Raw genomic sequence first — 19,499 nt, forward strand, 5'->3', positions numbered from 1 at the left:
CCTAGCACTTTCATTGAAGCCAATTGCAAAGCTCCTGTTAACTTTAAATGGTTCAGGATCTGGTGATCATGTTGCTAAGTGGATTAGGTCATATAGTACAAAGAGTGATTAGCAATCATTTGCACAATTGAATATGCAAGTTCTCAGAGCATTTCCTGAGCATTAAGTACTAGCTGGAAGGAGCTGATACCATAAACTGCAGCATAGTCTTCATCCATTTACCTCAAGAGGTCATAATACCCAGGAAATGCCCCATGCTGGGGTCATTATTGATAATATGAACTGAACACACATGTAAGTACAGATGCAAGTGTTTTGTTGATGTTGTTTATGTCATTGCTGTTGGTCTACAGAAGGATTTCAGGGGAGGGGGGAACACACTGTAGATATGCCAGCAAGTCTTCTTGGGTCATCTGGCAATAATTCATTTAGTTTCTATGTACAATATTACAACGGGGGGAGGGAGGAGTGGATAGCAGATTTTAGAGCAGCTCAGAAAGGAAAAGCCAGCAGCAGCAACGCCTTGGTACCCTAAGCAACACAAACAACAACAATTGATGAAACTAAGCTAAGCAGGATTTGGATTGTCCAGTGCACTCTCCTGATGTTATTTTTGCAAAACAGACTTAAATACACAAGCAGCAGAAAGGTACTCAAGCAGCCTGGGGAAAAAGAGTAGTAACCACTGCTGGTAACCTAAGGGATATAGAGAATTCCTCCTCCCAGGGCGAGGGCTTCAGCTCACCACACCCAGCTTCAAGTGTATTGAAACCAACAACAAAAGTCATAAACAACAAAAGAGAACAGTAATAATAAAATAAGAATAGTTTGGCAACTTTCACTTAGATTCTATACACCACATAACCATGTCAAGCAAACACAACTGTTAAAGTAACTAGTGACAAGAAGTGAGCAAATAACTCCCAACACAGCACTTACCTGATTAATATAGCCCCTTTTTTCTGCTGGTGGCATTTCCAACGGCAGATCACAGCTTCACCAATTTTTTTTTTAACTGTTTGAATTGTTTCTATTTTTGTATTATCATTATTCTAGGAATCAACATACTTGCAATCCAAGCCATGTTGTTCGGCCATCACTGGGCAGATCAGACACGGGGTATATTTCAGTTTCCTAACTGTACTGATGCACAAGTACTTCCATTGCAGTTAATTGCACATGCAAATAATGTAAAGTTTGCCTGCCATGCATATTCACCCGTGCAACTTTGGAATATTCTTTTGTCAGTATTTGTGGCCATAAGGACCAGTTGCTTAGATATTCACAGCAAACTATCACAAAAGAGATGCAAGGATTGATTGAAAAATTCAAGTGACTGTGGCCTCAGCTCAACAGAGTACTTAATTATGTGTTCAGCTTTAATCACATGCTTAAATATTTTGCTGAATAGGGATGGGACTACTCATATTCTTAAAGTCAAGGACATGACTATGTGCCTGCTGAATTGAAGCCTATTTTCAAGAACATATTTTGCATTATTCACCCATATCTACTTATTACAGTTACAATTTCTGTATACTCAGATTTTTATTTTAATTTAATTTTATTTTTTGGTTTGGTGTAAAGTAAGTGACAGCCCATACAAGAGTTCTTTTGTTTAAAAAAGCTCTCAGCAGTTATTAGATTACAGTGTCCTGTTCATGATCAGGCAATGAGCATTTGTTCTGATGTGATGTGATGTTTGTGATCTCCTGTCCTGCTCTGGCACTTCAGTGAGAGAAGGAATATTTTGGAACTAAGATGAACTGGAATTTTGCCTCACCTACTCATGCAATTTCAGGTCCAGTGAGTTGATTTAATCTCTCACTCTTAATAAAAACCAGTTGGTATTGTTCTGATTCTCCTCTGGATTTTTAGGCCACATCTACAGTGGTGTAACAATCAAGTTTTAAAAGCTATGCTAAAATACAGTTGAAAGTCCATCAGGGACAAGTGGGTTTCTAATGTTGTTTGGCCTGCAAAACATAAAAATAATTTTGAAATCTTATTTCTTATCTATTCAAGGCCTTATGTATTATTTCAGCATACAACATACAACTACAAATATCTCACAATACAAATGCATTGTTTACTGAATAATCAGTACATTATATTAGAAGAGAGTTAGAAATATGTAACAGATTGCTCTTTCAAAACAGCAAATGCTAACAAAACAAATTGGCAACCGGCAGCACTCTAGAGGGTCTGGTTCTAGGGTGCCAGCTATAAAAGCCCCCCTTCAATATTAGCAAAACTTTTTTTAGTGAATACTATAGTAAATTTTTAGTCACAGCAGCTGAAGCAAAAAAGATCAAGAGAGAATAAAATTAGTAGCAGCAGGCTTAGTGCCAGCACCTAGGCCAGACTGCATAAGATGGATGATGCAATGATGAAAGGCAAATCCTCATTCCATTTCTAAGCCTACAGGAGAAATGAGCAATGTCATCAATATCATCACTATATTCTCCCTCCACAACAGCTGCACTAGCCCCGCTGCTAATCACTGGATTGTACCAGGCTGGCTTAGGAGAGGTACACTATGAGAAAAGGGAGCCCTGTGGCTCTGAGCCTAGAGTCGCTTGCCAAAGCTCAAGCTGTTAATGTAGGGTTTCAATGCAATTACAAATACTTGTAATGCATTGTGGGGGCATATGATAGTATTACTGCACCTGTCCCTGCATCAAATATTCTCTCTTTGGTATCTGTCCCTTTCTCACCCTCCTTGGTGTTTTTATAGGGCCGGTTTGTTTGTGGAATTTTTGCTTCTTTTGTTTGGTTTGTTTCTTCCCTAACCCTTGTAAACCTTATTAATGCTAAGAAGAAGAAGAAATAATGCTCTGAGACCAAGATGATTGTAGTCACGTTGAATAGTACCTCACACCACGAAAGCCCCAATGAGGTAAATGATAGTTGTGGAATAAGGCACTGCTCAACATGAGTAAGACAATCTGACGAGATAAAATAAAATTATTATTAATAATAATAATTAATATAAGATGTAGGTTGAATTAGTAAGTAATGTGATCATTATCCAACCTAGATTTTGGTGCACTAAACCCTCCCTATTTTGATACTACTCATGCCAAGACTGCCTGTGGAAATAAAATTACAGTATCAACCAACTGGCATTTTGTAAATCCCTGTTGTCACAGCTGACGGTTCTGGGAGTTTCCACTTGGCCCTTTACATCAGGATTCCAAGGCTCTTCCTGACCTTGTCTGTTACACCTTTACCCTCTCCTCTTTCAAATCTTTCCTGAAAACACATTTGTCTCCACCAGCCCCTTTAAACTTTTGCTCTCATCCCTTGACCAAATGTTGTTCATAATAGGAAGGAAATAGGGAAGAATACATTAATCTATCAAAAAATTGTGTATCTAACAGGACATACACTATTATTCCTCACTGCTTTTTATTGTAGTCTGTCTTCTTTCTTTGTCTGCCTGTGCTCCATTCAGGCCATAGGTTCTACTGGGACCCTTTTTTCTTACTTCCTCTACAGCTCCTAGCATGCTTTGGGCACTACATAAATAATAATAATTGTACTATTATCATCATTATTATAACATTCCTATTATTGTACAGGACACTACTGAATCCAGGGGGTGACCTACTTGGTCTTTTTGTTGCTAACGTTTACAGTTTGCCCAACGATAGTGAGCAGCCTTTCTCTTTGTGCATCTCTGTAGAGCTATCCACATGGAAAACAACCTATCATTCTACCTCTATTTTCAATAATCATATCAATAATCACGAATCAGGTAGTCAAATTCTCAACCAGTGGAACTCCACTGGCTTCAACAGAATGACGCTAAGTCGAGAATGACATCTATAACTTAAAGATTGCAACAATGTGATAATAAATTCTGGGGTAACCCTGCAAATGTAACTAACGGCAGCTAAAGATCCTAGTTTTAGTCTGGACATTTAAACTAGCTGTGTCCTTAATAACTGAATGATTTAAACATTTAAGTGAAGCATCAATTTTATATTAATATTATGAACAATTGTTTGCCTGCTTGTGTTACTCAAATTCTGTCTCAGCAATGCTTTAAGCAATCTAAATCTGTTGTTGGAGACTTGGCACCAAATAAGCTTTACCAATGAATACAGCATTAATCATAAACTATACATATCAAATTGTTTCCATAGCCTTTTACAAAACCCTCAGGAGTAATCACAGCATACAGTTCTAGTCAGCCTATAGGAGGAAAGCCTTAAACACAAAGGTCCAGTAACAAGCAGCATACCTCTTTTTCATCCTTTTAATGAAGATTTAAAAGGCTTTTTATGTTATTGCTATAACAATTGCTAGAAAAACAATTTCAAGAACAGATGTACAGCTTTAACTTAACATACATCAATACTTCTAATATGGGTCAATTTAAAGTTTCTTTCTTGAAAAAAAATTAAATGCATTGATGAGTATAAAGCATATGCAGACTAGTGCTTGTTGTATGAGGTTATCTCACTAGGTGACTTTAATGTTGTTTTAGATGTACTGTGCAGTAAAATATTATAAAGAAAAAGAATTATAATAATTCAGTGCAGCCATTTCATTTTTTTAAATTTATCATCCGTGCCCCTTTTTTCCTTATGTCTCTCCTGCCAGTCTGCATGTCTTAAAAGTCCATTTGCTTCAGAACTTAACTGATAACAAAAAAGAATACCTATCTCTTAATCAGGTGTTGGAAATTCAGAACTACATATCCCTTGAGCCAGATACTGTCACCCATACCCAGGATCAGCAGTACCTTATTCCAGGACTAGTACCACTGATTTCAATGGAACAACTTGTGGAGTAAGATATTATTCAACCCCAGTACAGGTGGCAGAGTCTGGCCTTTATATAGCTACAATATATAATGTATATCACTTTTTCATATACACTTAGCTGCTAATGGAAAAGATTTTATCTTTCCCCCTATGGTTTGAAGGGCAGCCTAATATTTAAGTTTTTCATGAAAAAAACAATGAAATTGCAATTAAGGTCCTTTCTCCCTGAGCCTCAAGTTCAGCTTTACACTCTGAATAGTTAAATCATCCTTGGCAATAGGCTGAACTTGGCAAAGGTTCTATAATGAGAAATCCAGATTACTAGTATAATTTGTAATGTGAGTGCCCAGCACTTAATCTAGTACCGTTTGTTTTTGTATTGAATAGCAACGCCTTAAAAGCGGTCAGTAGGGATGCCTATGCTTTTACCTGCTTTGACACTAGATACTTTCCTAATCTTTAATTGCACCTTTTAATAATCTGTTCAATTCAATAAACAAGCAATTACAGAGTCTTCCCACTTCAGTTCTGTTTGTTGTATTAATGGGAGGGATATAGTTAAACTGGCTTCTTATATTGGTCAGTAAAAATGCATGAGTTTTCCCGTAAGGCCCTAAAACACATTTCATTGAAGAAAACAGAAACACAAGAGCAAGGCCTCTCCCCTCTCGCTCTCCTTCTCCTTTAGATTTGCAGTGGTTGCCTAATGCAGACATTCAAAAATCCAAGTCAGATTCTGATACTCTTATTCTGGTTTAATAAAACCTTACTCTGCAAATAACTTTTTGGTGACCTCAGTGGAACAAATTGTGGAGTAAGGTACTGTTGAATGTAAGGGCATCAGAATCTGGCACCCTTCTTTGGGGCATCAGAATCTGGCACTACATCTGATTCTTACTTGCGGTTTTTTCCCTTGCTCCACCTGTCATCCCATTAAAATGAATGGACTCTAGCATGGTTTTTGTCCCAGCGCACAATAGATTCACAGATTCCAAGACCAGAAGGGACCATTGTGATCATCTAGTTTCACCTCCTCTATAACACAGTCCAGAGAACTTTCCCCAAATTGTTCCTAGAGAATATCTTTTAGAAAAATACTCAAACTTGATTTAAAAATTGCCAGTGATGGAGAAGCCACTGCAGCTCATGGCAAACTGATCCAATAGTTAATTACCCTCACTGTAAAAAATATACACCTTATATCCAGGCTAAATTTGTTTAGCTGCAACTTCCAACCATTGAATCCTTTTATACCTTTCTCTGCTAGATTGAAGAGCCTGTTATCAAATATTTGTTCCCCATCTGAGTACTTACAAACTGTAATCAAGTCACCCCTTAGCCTTCTCTTTGTTAAGCTAAATAGATGGAGCTCTTTATTTACCTCTGTGTTTGGCACTGGTACCACCACTGCTGGAATACTGTGCCCTAGTCTGGTGCCCACAATTCAAGAAGGATGCTGATAACTTGGAGAGGGCTCAGAGAAGAGCCATGGGGGTGATTAAAGGATTAGAAAACCTGTCTTCTAATCCTTTAATCAGCCCCATGGCTCTTCTCTGAACCCTCTCCAAGTTATCAACATCCTTCTTGAATTGTGGGCACCAGACTCGGACACAGTATTCCAGCAGTGGTGGTACCAGTGCCAAATACAGAGGTAAAATAACCTCCCTACTCATACCTGAGATTGGCATTAGCCCTTTTGGCCACAGCATCACAGTGGGAGCTCATGTTCAGCTGATTATCCACAACAACCCCCACATCTTTTTCAGAGTCACTGCTTGCCAGGTTAGAGTATCCTATGCTGTAAATGCCATATTAAAACACCTATTGTTTGCTTGTGCCCAGCTTACCAAGTGACCCAGATTGCTCTGAATCAGTGATTGGCAGGGGTGAAAGTGGGCCGGTATGATGTACTGGTAAGAAGCCCGTACGCAGCCCATGTTAAAGCGCCACCGTGGCGCTTTAATGTTGCTGCCCCTTCCCCTACCCTACCGGCAGGGCCGCTGACGGGGGAGGCAAAAGGGGCAATGACATTAAAGCGCTGCCGCAGCACTTTAACATCATTGCCCCTTTTGCCGCCTTCCCTCCCAGGCCACCGACAGTGGGGGGCAAAAGGGGCAGCTGCCCGGGGGCTGGCGATTTAAAAGGGCCATGGGCTCCCGGCCACCGCCACCACTACCGGTGCAGTGGCCGGAGTCCCAGATCCTTTTAAATCTCCACCAGAGCCCCGGGCGGTGGGGGCCAGGCAGCACGGATGGGCTGGCTGGGGGAAGCTGACCCCCCCCAGCCCCGCCCCTTTGCCTGAAGCCCGGCCCCCGTACCAGTAAGAATTTAATATTACTTTCACCCCTAGTGACTAGTCCTCTTTGTTATTTACAACACCCCCAGTTTTAAGTGCTAGGGGCTGTGTGTTGGAGCAGTCCAAGAGGAAGAAGTATTCCAGTCTCCCTTCCAAGCCCCACACTACTCTGGGAACAGAGAACGCTTTGCCAGGTCTATAACTGTCACACACGTCTCTATGAGGAAGCATAATTACAACACCAGGAACGTTGTTAGGGGCAAAGCCTTAGCTCTACCCGTTCCCTGCTCTTCTAACCAACTCGGGTGTGTGGACACAACAAAGCGGCTTTGCCAAGCCTATGCCACCTGTCATGCTGTGGTTAGCTGGTACAGCGGTGTGCATAGGCGTGAGAACTAGGGGTGCAGGTGGTGCTGCAGCTCTCCCGGCCTGCGACCGGGGCTCCGCTCCTGGCCCCACACCCGGGATCCTGGCTGCTGTCCTCGTGCCCGGGGCTCTGCTCCCAGACCTGTGCCCAGGTGTGGCCCCAGCCTTGCCCCCCTTTCCCCTGTCCTTGTCCTCTCCTCCCAGAGCCACGGCTTTGGGGGGGAGGGGAGACATGGACAGGGACAAGGGGGGGGGGCGCAAGTTTGGGGACCACTGCTTTACCGTTTCCTTAGCTGGCTTTCAGCACCCCCACTATAAAAAGTGTTCCAGCACCACTGGGGGTATGTGGGGCTGCCTGCTCCCTCTTCCAACACTGCATCACTGTGATGCCTGGGCCAAAAATCATCCCAAGGGGGGACTAGTCATGTAAAATACTATTTAGCATGAGAAGGAGGATGAGAGTTTGTTACTTTAGAAGCACCACTCAGGTGAAATAACATAGAGCCAAACCTTGCAAGTCCTTCCCACCTCCTGCAAATCACTGAGCAGAGCTACATCTTCCAGAATGGAGCCCTTAATCTAGACAAGTCTCTGCTCTGCACAGTACTTTCCCATTGCCATTTGCTTACAATGGGTGACATGTCTATCTCATTAGATAGAAAACCTCTTGAAAGACCTGATGCTGCATCACCATGTGCTGTGGTGTCTGTGATTCACTTTTATATTAAATGTAAAAATTGCTTTTAATGCTACATACTGTGGTTAGACAAGGGGAGGAAATGAAAAAGTGAAGGGTCACTTAGAACCATTAACTCACCCACATCACAGACAGATAATAGTTTGATGTATCTTGCTGTTATCTGTTTATCTTTATCTGGGTATCATGCACCACCGCCATATTGTTAGTGCTTAAAAGCTAAAATAATTATGTCTAATTAATATTTTGATAATAACAACAGACTAACATATGTCTAAAATGTGTAGCAGATGCATTTCCCTCTCATCTTTGTGCCTTGCACATTCTTAGCACACTACCAGAGACTAACAAGTGAATTCATGAGTAATGCACTGTTAAGTATTTGTCTCAAATGTGATGTCCCTGCAATGTGGATTCCCTAGGAATTGCATGTGCTTGTGGCTTAGTATAGAGCCACTACAGTACAATCCTCCCTCCTGTGTGGCCTTGGGCATGTCACATCATCTCTCTGGGCCTCAGTTTCCTATCTGTAAAATGGGGATAATACTTCCTGTCTCCCATTCCATGTGAGTCTTGTCTCTTTAGATTGTAAGCTTTTCCGAACACATACCACCTCTTAGAATGTGTCTGTAGAATGTCTAGCACAATGGGGTCCCAATCCCAGTTTGGGCCTCTAGATATTACACTTAATAAATAACTTAATGATGGAGAGATATTGCCACTGCTAAAGCCCTTCAAGGACTCCAATAATTGTGGAGCAGAAAGTAATGTCCATGAGGCCAGAATATCAGGTGGAGCAGCCAATTCAGAGGACCCAGAGTGGTGGCCTTCAGACCCCACAGCTCATGCTGCTTACTGTACATTAAAGAAGAAATGGATCATGAGGACTATAAGCTAACAAGAGAGATAGAAGGGGCAGCATGCGCCCTGTATTTTAACAGTATGTCTACACTGCAACTAGACACCCAATGGCTGGTCAATGCCAGCTGACTCAGGCTCACAGGGCTTGCGCTGAGGGGCCATTTAGTTGTGGTGTAGACATTCAGGCTCAGGCTGGAGCCTGAGTTCTGGGGCCCTCTCCCCTTGCAGGGTCCCAAAGCCCTGGCTCCAACACAAGCGCAAATGTCTATACTGCAGTTAAACAGCCCCACAGCCCAAGCATTGCGAGCCCGAGTCAGCTGGCACGGGCCAGCCCATGGGTTTTTAATTGCAGTGTAGACATACCCTAAGGCTCACTGCTGAATGACAGGGTGCATTAAGGTCACTGTGCCATCCATTCTAGGGAACAGTAAAAACACAACAGAACTGAGAAGGACTCGGTAGTAACAACACCACAGAATGAGAAGTGGAAAAGGAAAACATTTAAGAATTCAAGACTAGTGCCGAGAGAAATTTTTTTGACAGAATTTCTTTTTGTTGAAAAAGGCAGATTCAGGTTGACTGAAACATTTCACAAATTTGTGTCAAATTCACCAAATTCTTTCCGTCAAAAAAAATCCAGAAAAAAAGAAAATGTGTCATTTTGATATTTTCTAAATGAAACATCTTGATGTTTTTTTATTCAAAATTATGTTTTGTTTCCAGTTTTACTTCCATTTTATTTTGTAGAACAGGAAAAAGAACTCAACATGAAACGTTACACTGTATTTTGGGTTAAAGGAAATGTTTTGTTCAACCGAAAATGAAATTATAATTTTTTTGAGTTTTGTTGGTTAGGTCACAAAACTGAATAATCAACTATTTGCACAGCTCTACTCAAGCCATTAATGTTCTGCTCAACATGGCAATGAAGACAGTGAGCTAGGTTCTCTCCTGTGTCAGATATGGAGGCATCAGAGACCTGATCCTAAGGGCTGGTTTGTGTCAGTCCTGGTGATGCTTAGGACACTTGCTAGGCTGCTCTAAGTTGCACTCTTTCTGTAGTACTGGGCCATATGCCACTAACGAATTGGCATACATCTAGCTCCAGTCCTCCACATCCCCCCAATTCTGCATGCTCCCTCCCTCCCCAGACACAACACACACCCCCTACACTGAAGTCAGGTGGGATAGCGAGCAGTTAGAACAGGACCCAGATCCAGCACATTTATACCAGCAAGGAGTTCCCCTACACCATGGGAATTTTCTGCTGCCCATCTGCAGCCAGCATCACAATAGAGAATCTGGCCCACTGTTTTCTAGCCTGATCCCAAACAAGATGCATTTGAAGCCTATAGTAAAGCCAATGTGGTTTTAGAAGTGATGACGCTATATATTCTTGATACTACAATTCTCTCCCTGAGACAGATGGTCCAAAAGTGCTGGGAGCATGTAAAAGATCTGTACATGTGTTTTATGGACCCTAAGCACGCATACAACTAAGCGTAAAGAGATGGTGTTGGTGAGTTATTGACCTCTGTGGAGTAGCTAGAAAGGTAACCATACTGTGGAAGCAGATGTTCTGTGCATGCAAGCCCACATTCAGGCTTGCTGAACTGTCGCACTTCTCAAATTCTGTGACCACTTTCACTTTTTTCCCTAACTTGACTCTGCAGAAACATTTTATGGAAGTATTACTGAGCTTGCACAGCTCAGGTGTTAGGAAGCTTTTTCATCCTGTAACAAAAGGTCTTTTATTGCTTAGAAACAAACACAATCTCTTTAAGTGCTCTGGGTTTAAAGTTTCAAAGTTCAACTGGTTTTGAGGTATCCCTGCAAAAATATCCTGGGTAGAATATTTTTTACTATGGGAAAAATCTATTTTGTATTGTTTCATTCCATTGTAAATCTGAGATTGCTGAAAAGATTTTGTTCATATATTTTTTGAAAGATTTTACCTTTGGGTAGAGATCCAGGCTTCGGTCCTGTTACCCCAGATCAGCCTTCTGACTATCGTCTGGTGTATAGGGCAGAGGAGGGTACAAGGCCATGGCCTCAGCCAGACGTATGACATACCCACTCTAGGGCAATGAGGACCAGAGCCCACCCCTTGAACTTCAGCAAATCAACCAGCCAAATTATAGCAGTCTCCTCTGCAGAACAGTTTGAGGGAAAGGAGGTCCCTTTCACCCCTTCTCCTCCTTGCCCACTGATTCTATATCAGCCACAAATTGACTGGATATATTTTCTGAAAACCAAGACTGAAACTGAGATCACACAGTAATGTAGTCACACTTACATAGCCCCCTCCTAGAATGCTCCTGGTCACCCAGAGTGGTAGAGTCCACTAATTCCTCCCTCCAGGGCAACTCTGTGGCCCACCTTAAGACCTGTGGGTCCTGGGTTCTTTGCTCCTTGTCTCCTTGCCTCAGAGAACAACTGAGCAGCGGTATCTCTTTGTGGCTTTTCGGCAAGACTCTAAAATGTTTAATAATAGCTCACTATCTGAATAACCTGGCTCTGCACTGGGGATCTCTGTTAGGCTAAGTGGGGAAGGATCTTCCATTCTAAGCCACAGAGCTGTTTTGTTCCTACTACTCCTTTGGGGCAATTGCTACTGAATCTGCATCTTTCCAGATCCACCAGCCATGTCCTTGCTCTGTCCAATCCCATGCCCCAAGGGATACAGGATGCCTCTGCAGAGCACCAAGGCACACGGTGGTGCGGGGTATCTCAGTATTCTGGCTCCTTTCTGCCCATGGAGTGGAACTGCCACTACCGTCAAGGGCCTCCATGGCTGTAGAAGGTGGAGGATGTGATTTGTTTTGAAAAATTCCTTCTTGTTAATGTCAAAAATTAACAAATTTACTTAAACCAAGTATTTCTACTTCCCTAATGTACCCTATGTTGGGAAGGTGCCCCAAGGGCCTCCTTCACGGACTATCCAAATCCCTGGTCACATGATGAGGAGAGCAGGGCTGCTACTCCCTCCCACATAGACAGGCAGGTGTAAGGAAGGGGCAAAATCTCAACTTCATTTCCAACATGCCCCATCTAGCAGAGCGGAGTCAGTCTGGAGGAAGAAATAATGTGCTGCTGGCCAAGGACTTTAGCAGATTACTTCCCTGTGGAGTAAGGGGGAACCACCAAATTAACTGTGACTCTAAGAGTGACAATTCACTGCTCATGCTGCCCCTCTCAGATCTTATTGAAAAGTGAAATAATTGTTTCTTCTGGACATGATCCTTTTTTTTTTTTACCCAACTTCATCTACACCAGGAGGTCTTCATCTGTGAACTATGTCTTCAGAGAGATCTATCTCAGGGGCCACCTCCTGTCCCACTCCTGACTGTGTAGCCCACCTTCCCTCCACTTCATAATCATACAACAGCCCAATGTCAACTATAACTGTTTATGTGGAAAAAGTAATCATAAGGAAATATTTCATAGGTTTTTAGCCTTCTTTTACTATGAATTACCAGCTGGCAATGGGAAAACCAGCATCACATGACCAACCAGTTCTGTGCAGATCACTTGTGGTCCATGGTCCTCAGCTGGGAATTGCTGCTCTAAAATACCCTTAACCTACTCCCAATACCTACGCACTGTAATTTATGTCCTATGTTAGAGGGTCTCCCAGCACAACTGTAAAAATATTAATATAGGTTAAGGATACTAACAGAAATACTATTACACATATTTGGTGTGTCACGTCCAGTATAGTACTGATATATACTAGTCCTTAAGAAGCTCCCTAATGGGGATTTTTGAAACTATCTATATGTTAGAAAATCATAAACACCAAATAGGGGAGGAATTATTAAGGGTAGTACAATGTAGTTATAACCAGGAGTGTGGGTACAAAATGGAACAAAGTAAAATGTAGGTTGGATATCAAGAAAAATTTTCAAACAGTAAGATCTACTAGAGCTGTGGAACAGCCTCCCTGGGGGAGTGGTGGAAGCCCCATTGCCTGAGTCATTTAAAATTAGACTGGAGAAAACATTCGAGAATAATCCTGAATTGGCAGGGACCAATCCTACATTGGCAGGAAGGTGGAAAAGATGATCTAATAGGTCTTTTCCATCTCTAACTTCTATGATTCAACCAAGGTATATTGCTGAGTATCATGTATCGGGGCAAGCCCAGGCCATTAACTTCAAGTTCCACTTCAAAGGGCAACACTTGAAATTTCAGTTTGGCTGAGATTGACATTGTCATTTTAACAGACCGTGGAGGTTTTATGTTCTGAGAGTATTAGCTGGTTTTTAAGGCCTATAAGATGAAACTGCAATGGATTAACAATGAATTTAGAAAATGTTTTTTAAATGACAAGGTATTTTTCATGACTTGTTCCCTGCTACTTTGTCTTTTCCTATGTGGAGCTGAGGAAGAAAAAGAATTAGAACCTGTTCAAAATGCATCTATTTAGCTCCATGTACTGTGCCCATGACTGTAGCATCTGACCATCTGGAGGACTATTTTCCCGACATTGCATTGTCTAGAAGCTTAGTTAGTAGATCAGGCTTGAATCTTGCAATTGGATCAGTGTGGGTATGCATTGGAGTTCATGCCAAGCCACATTTACTTCAACTTAAACTACACCTAAAATCCTGCCAGTTTAATACACTCACGGTATGTCTATACTACCCGCCGGATCAGCGGGCAGCCATCGATCCAGGGGCGGTCGATTTATCGCGTCTAGTCTAGACACGATAAATTGACCCCTGAGCGCTCTCCCGTTGACTTCTGTACTTCACCAGTGCAAGGGGCGCAGGCGGAGTCGACGGGGGAGCGTCAGCAGTCAACTCACCGCACTGAAGACACCGTGGTGAGTAGATCTAAGTACGTTGACTTCAGCTATGTTATTCATGTAGCTGAAGTTGCGTAACTTAGATCGATCCCCTCTCCCCCCCCCCGTAGTGTAGACCAGGCCTCAGGGAACCAGATCCTCAGCTAGTGTAAATCACTGTAGTTCCACTGACTGAGCATCTGGCTCAACATGCTTACAGCACACTGTACTGCAAAACACATGGGCCTCTAGTCCGCTAAGTCCACTTTGCACTGCTGCTATAGCTCAGCATGAATGTAAACTGGCCAGAATGGCCAGCAGAAATTTTCCCCTCTCTAGGGGAGCAGTCCACTGCAGAAAGCTGGAAGAGGCTGTATAGCTGCTTCCTGATGCCTCTGCTCCCCAACTCTCCAATGCATCCATGTGGGGAGGAGAATCTAATCAATTCATATTGTTTAATCTACTATGAACATTGTGAGAAATGAGCTATTTGAAATATTTTTATTAGGCCATGGGCCTAAGCCCGGTACCCTGGATTGGAATGCCCCTGAACTTTAGGGGTAAAGGAGAACCATAAATGACACACTAATATTCCGCTAATAGAAACTTTTTGCAGAAATGTATCATTTTCATTTAAAATTTTCTTGGGAAAGAGAGAGAGAGACCGCCAGAATAGCCAACACCCAGCAAACACCTGGGAGATAGGACACTTACTCTCAAGTCCCTTCTTTGCCTGATTTGGAGTGCCCCAACCATCGGGCTATAGAGTCAGTTTCTCTCTCGGACCAATGAGTATGTAGTTATTTATATAAAGTACCACAATTCACTCTCTCTCTCTCTCGCTCTCTCTCTCACACACACATATATGTTTTTCATGAAGTATTTTAAAAGGTTTGATTTTTGTTCCAATGCAGAATGAAAACAAATGTCAAAACCTCAAATTTTTTCACAAAACAGAATTCTTGTTTTCCAGCCAGCCCTATTCAATGGCTGGAAGTTGAAGCTAGGCAAATCAAGACTAGAAATAGGGCACATATTTTTAATAATGAGGGGAATTCACCACAACCCTCCGTTAATTGTTCCAGTGGTTGATTCTTCCTCACTGGCAATTTTTAAATCAAGACTGGATGCATTTCTAAAAGACATGCCCTAGTTTAGACAGGAATTAAGCCAGGGAAGTCCAGTGGCCGATCTTATACAGGAGGTCAGACTAGAGGATCATATTGGTCCCTTCTGGCCTTAGAATCTTTATGAAAGAAATGGGGGTGAGAGTGGAGGAAGGGACATTTGGTTCCTCTATTTCCAAGTCTCTGGCTGCAAAAGTGTTGTCCTGATGCTGGTCCCTTCAGCATAAACTATTGGTTTACATCAATTTACATTTTCAAGGCCACCTTTGCAAACAAAAGGGATAGAACTTACTTTGTGTTAACATGAAAGCTAAGATTCCTCTTTGTATTTTTAATTCCAAGTCACGGACACCAACTTCCTGGTCACAAAAGCTACCGCTGCTCTCTGTGAAACTGATTCTTTTCTGAGCCCCTATTTTCACAGGTTCCTAACTTTGAGAACCAGCACATTGCCTAGTTAATCAAGTTACTGGTAGGGATAGGTTCATTCCCCCACCCCACACTTTCTACTGTGCACATCACTGATTTTTGGAATAAGTTTATGTATTTGAGGCAACCTCCCACTATTTAATTCTGATCAGATAGAATTCTGTCATCCTCTAAATCAGTGGTTCTCAACCAGGGGTCTGAGGCCCCTTGGGGAGCCGCGAGCAGGTTTCAGGAGGGCCGCCAAGCAGGGCCAGCATTATACTCACTGGGGCCCAGGGCAGAAAGCCAAAGCCCTGCCTCATGGGATTGAAGCCAGGGCCCTGAGGCCCACAGCCCAAGGCTGAAGCCAAAGCCTGGTCAGTGTAGCTCTGTGGGGGCTCCTGTGGCAATGAGGCCCCAGGCAATTGCCCTGCTTGCTACCCCCTAACGCCGGCTCTGGCTTTTATATGCAGAAAACCCGTTATTGTGACACAGGTGGGCCGTGGAGTTTTTATAGCATGTTGGGGGGGTAAGGGGGCAGGGCCGGCTTCAGGCACCAGTGAACCAAGCAGGTGCCTGGGGCGGCAAACGTAAAGGGGAGGCAGGACGTCGGGCTCTGGGGTGGCAATCCACCCTGGGCGGCAGCAGGAATTCGGCGGCTGCTCCATCACAGCGTGTTTCGCGCTCAGTGGCAATTCGGCAGCAGGGACACAACTCTTCTTCGGTCGCCGGCAGCAATTCGGCGGCTGCACCATCACTCCGCCTCCATGTTCGGCAGCAAGGTTTTTTGTTTGGTTGTTTTTTTTGCCGCTTGGGGCGGCAAAAACGTTGGAGCCGGCCCTGTAAGGGGGGCCTTGGAAAGAAAAAGGTTGAGAACCCCTGCTCTAAATCATGCAGCTCTTCAGAGCCACATCTTCGACGTTTGTTAAATCACCTTATGAAACAGGGGCGTGGATTTGGCCAAAACTGGAAGGAGTTAGCACAATCCACAAACTGTCTGAAACAGGATTATCTGGATCAGATTTTTTGAGTGAAATTTATTCCACAGTCCATACCGTTGCTAGAATAATAGCGCCCGTGAAGACAGATAGTAACTAAGCAGTTGTCTGGCTCTGGTAACATGCTTTTATAAAAGCTTTTCAAAAAGTATATTTCATTGCCCACAAAAACTTTTGAAGAACACAAAAAATTTTCATTATCATCAATTTTTCCACAGACATTTTTACATTTGCATCAACAACAAAAAAGAAAATCTGAATCGTTTAAATATTTTAATCCAAAACTGAAAATTGTTTCGGTTTTTGACAAACTTCAACAAAAACAGAAATTTTCTCACAAAACATCCACTGAACCAAAAAGCCATTTTTCATCCCCCCCCCCAAAAATTTTTGGATAGAAAACTAATGACCAGTTCTTTCTGCTAAGTCAAAGTGCCAGTGCAAAGTGGGACATTCAGGATGACCTGCAGATGTATTGGACACTCTGAGTAGAACTCTGTGTCCATAAACTAATGAGTGGTCTCTAGCCACACAAGTCATTGTTTTCACTTGTGACAGATGTAAGATCCCATTTTTGTGGACCTGCGCCAGTCACCCATGTACCCCATGTAGCAGTGGTTCCCAAAAGGGATTATAGGCATACAAGAGCAGGCCTGGGAATGCCATGAAAGGCTAAATGAGATGTTTCATTCGAGATGGAGAGGGGGTTGGGCAGCTCAAAATACAGCACATTTCTGTCCATCTGTAGTTGGACGGCTGTTTACAAATTCATTAATGGCCTTTTACAGATCTTATTAATTTATTATTTATTAAGCATCAGCCACAGGCCCAGCATTGTACAAGGCACTGAATACAGACTATCCTTTACCTCCAAGAGCTAACAGTCTAAACAGTCTTTCTCCTGCTTGTTCTTGCAGAGTTCTGACATCTGGAATGTGACCCTGATGTGGCTCCCAGACCACAGAACCAACCCTGGGTCATTTAATTGTAAACACAGCGACTGACTGGGTTAATGTTCAACATTAACAGTTTATTGTTCAAATGGGGGACTGCTAGTTAATGCTGCCGACATTTATTAGGAAGGTTTTATTTATTTATTTATTTATCATTCCCAGGCTGTCCCAGTAGAGCAAAGAGTAGCCAAGTGATGCTGTGGCTGCTGTGGGGACCACGAGAACTTGGGGAAGAGAAGTGGGTGCAGAGAAGTTATTCTCGGAACAGAAGTAAGGTATCGTGGCATGCTTCTGGCAATAAGGCTGCCTGGTACTAAGGTAGCCCTACCACACTTTTTTCACATCTCTGGGCTGTGCATTCACACAGTCTGGGTCTGCAATCTTGGCCGCACTTTTGTCAGGCCTAAATTTCTACCGGCATCCCAGCCTCTCTGCGTGGCTGTTGAGACTAGGTATTACTCGGGGTAGCACAGGAAAATATGCACTTTACAAGTGCATTGCGTATGTGTAACTGGTTCTTCACATTTGGCCCATAAGCAGGTGAACTGCTCTTCCTTTAGGAAACAATCCAAATATAATTTAGTTTGAAATATTTTTTCAATTATTAGCAGATAATCAATATGAACAGTTTGCAGATAACCCACATGCTGAAAAATGTTAGTCTGGACTATTTGGTGAAGACATAAAAGGAATTAATATATTTGAAGAAATTCGGATTGCTTTGCGAACAATTCTCAAAAAACTGACAGGGCTAACGGGTGTGTGGCTGCGCCCATGCACATACATATATGCACACGCATGGCTGTCATCTGGGTCTCCATATTCATGCTTTTTGCAAATATGGTCTTGAATATCTACATATGTGCTCATATATGGATGGGTCTGCATATGCTTTGTTCTGTTTGTCCAATCCAGAATTGGCTCCCTCATCATTTTGTTTCACTAAACATAACAAGCACCAGTTTAGCAACCATGATGGACAAATACTACAGAAAAAATTAAGTAAATATCAACTGAAAGTTCAGCTTAGCCAACATATCTCTGATATGCCCAATTCTGCCCTCACCCCTGTGGAACCAATGGGTTCTGTGGGGTTGCATGGGTGTGATGACAAAACGTAGTGAGCTTTCTAACTTGGTCTCCCTTTGTATTTTCCCTGCCCTTCTGCTTAACCAGTAACCCAAGCCTCAATACTCCCTTTGTCTCCTAAGCACAGAGATATCTCTGCACCTTCTTCCATGCTAACCCTTATTCTGTGGAACATCCTCACTGAATCTATCTACAAAGCCAACTCACTCACTACATTTAATGGCCTCCTAAAACATTTCTGCTGCTAGTTCATGTAAGAGAAGTCAGGGGAGGGAAGGTCAGACCATAAAAAATAAAAAACAGAGTAACATAACCATCAATATATGGGAAAGCCTCACCCACTAACCACATGCTGGCAACCTCCATCACCCTCTCCCCTCTCTCCCCCCCCCCCACTTTTTTTAACCTCTCTATTCAGCTCAGTTGTTGGGTTATGTCAAACTAAGAATGCATGGTTTTTAGTACAGTGCTCTCTTTTAATTTGTTTTAAGGGTGTCTGGCACAACACGAGGCTCTCAATAAATGAAGTAGAGGATGAAGATGGCGCTTTTCGCAGATAAAATGTACATTCCATATCTTGTACTTGAAGATCCCATAGGGCACCATGTGAAGTGTTAAGGCTTATAGGTAAAATTTAAGAAGTCAGCACAAGCTTTTCTAGAAAGCAACTGTAATGCTAGGGAAAGATTACCTCTCCCTCCCTCCCACCCCCACCCCCCAACAGATTTTATTAATTATTATTAAGGCAGGAAATTGCAAAAACTGTCAGCACTGGTATTGACACCAGAGGGAACAGTTAGGCCAGCACTCAACCCTAATGCAAATCTCACCCTAACTAACCAACCAGAAATATGACACGTAGTCTATCATCTGATACAATTCAACATAATTTTCAAATGGATCAAATTCAAGTCCAAAACTAGGAAATGTTAATCTGGAACACAGCATACTGTCAGATCACTCTTCGGTGCCAGGTCTTGGTTTGACTTTAGGCGCTGGGTCAAGAGTGCTAACACTATCACATCCAGTTTTTCCTCCTTTCTATAAAACAAAAGCTCTCCAAAGTATAAAATATCACCCTTCTGCTAGGCCTGAAGTTAGAAATTGTGGGTATCAATGTTAGAGTTCTAATGTATAGCT

General features: G+C 42.5%; 1 long non-coding RNA gene across 1 annotated transcript in view; it reads left to right on the forward strand.

Annotated features, from left to right (window-relative positions):
- Positions 1 to 208: 208 nt before the first annotated feature.
- Positions 209 to 19,499, forward strand: part of LOC122465185 — a 42,313-nt gene continuing 23,022 nt past the window's right edge. The window contains exon 1 of the long non-coding RNA XR_006289833.1: positions 209 to 294. This is a non-coding gene — a long non-coding RNA (uncharacterized LOC122465185). The remainder of the gene's footprint in view (positions 295 to 19,499) is intronic.

Source organism: Chelonia mydas, chromosome 3 (assembly GCF_015237465.2).
Source record: "Chelonia mydas isolate rCheMyd1 chromosome 3, rCheMyd1.pri.v2, whole genome shotgun sequence".
NCBI classification, from domain to species: Eukaryota; Metazoa; Chordata; order Testudines; family Cheloniidae; genus Chelonia; species Chelonia mydas.